This window comes from Arachis ipaensis, chromosome B02 (assembly GCF_000816755.2).
Source record: "Arachis ipaensis cultivar K30076 chromosome B02, Araip1.1, whole genome shotgun sequence".
Taxonomy (NCBI): Eukaryota; Viridiplantae; Streptophyta; class Magnoliopsida; order Fabales; family Fabaceae; genus Arachis; species Arachis ipaensis.
This window is the reverse complement of record NC_029786.2, coordinates 16,458,730-16,460,264: the sequence shown is the minus strand read 5'-3', so window position 1 is coordinate 16,460,264 and position 1,535 is coordinate 16,458,730. Positions and strand designations below refer to the sequence as shown.

Below are 1,535 nucleotides of genomic sequence, written 5' to 3'. Positions count from 1 at the left end.
TCTCTCCATATAGGTATGTATCCTTAGCTAATAACTTTATTGTGATTAAACTCAATTAAATTTTAATTCAATTTAATGTCTAATATAATTGATATTAATTTAAATAATTGTTGTATGTTTATTGTTTGCTGTGAAGATTGTTAGCGTTTATTCTATTTTTGATGTGAAAAATACAGTAATTAGAATAATTATGAACATTGTTGAATTTGCTTGAGTACTATAGAGTAATAGCTCAAATGGCATAGACTTTCCATACTCAATTAAGAGGTTGTGGTTCGAGTTTCCTATCTTTCCAAAATATAAAAATAAAACGACAATTGTAACCACGGAAGATGACCTTCGTGTGTCAAGACAAAAGTTATCTTCCATGGTTACAATTATCATTTTATTCTTATATAGGTACATTTGTTAGCGTCTATATCTTTTGATGGGTATAAATGGTAATTTATTTATATACTAAAATTAGTAATCAAAATCAGTTATTATGTATTTATATATAAATATATATGTAGTATAATTCATTTTTAATGTGTATTTTATATTGATGATTGGTTTTAATCGATAATTTTAGTATATACCTAACATGGTTGGTTTATTCTATGTAATATAGGAATTGAATTTAGGTGTTTGATTTATGATTAATTATTTTGAGTCATAATATATGGAATTTGAAATCTCGAATTTCTTTAGTTGTACAGAAGACTCTTACAATTTCTTATATCAGTGATGCAAAATTGTGATTCAATGTTTGAAACCCACATTTAGGAGTGGGTTCAATGATGTGCTTGTAAGAAAACTGATGAATATTAAAAAAATATTATTTATATATTAAAATTAGTAATTAAAATTAATTATTATATATTTATATATAAATATATATTATTTAATGAAAATTGAATACAAACATATTCAAAATACATAAAAAAAATTATATTCCGTTTTTCTTTTCAATCATTCACCCATAGTATATATAACATCTAACACTAAAATTGTCCATTCGATAATACTATATATCAAGATAATAAAACACTTGATGATTAGCAACCCTTAACGTGAAATTGTATAGTTGAATTAAGAAAATATGTTTCACTTAACAAAATATGTTTCACACTAATATTGTAATTAAAAAAAAACACACCAATAACACGATATATAAGCTACAAAGTAAAACTCTTTATTTATCCATTTCGCATTGCAATCAAGATAAATAAAAAGATTAATCCTTTTGCTGAATCCACACCTAAATTATTATAGTTTCTATTGTATCTAAATCACCCTTTATAACAGAATGCCTCGCAATTTTGCTCCACTCGTTCATATAACAGAATGCCTTTATTTTGAAGCTTGAGAATCTCACCTGCTCCTGGAGGATTTGAAAATTAGTTAGTTTTTCCAATTAGAACATATGGTCTCGATTTCAATTCTTAAAAAAAAATTTAAGTATACACTAAAAATTAATCACTATATATTTATATATAAATATATATATTATTTTATATATTTTATATTTTAATATATATTAAGAATAAATGATT

General features: G+C 23.5%; 1 long non-coding RNA gene across 1 annotated transcript in view; it reads left to right on the top strand.

Moving 5' to 3' along the window:
* LOC110268748 overlaps positions 449-1,535 on the top strand; it is a 12,370-nt gene continuing 11,283 nt past the window's right edge. Inside the window, exon 1 of the long non-coding RNA XR_002357168.1 lies at positions 449-465. This is a non-coding gene — a long non-coding RNA (uncharacterized LOC110268748). The remainder of the gene's footprint in view (positions 466-1,535) is intronic.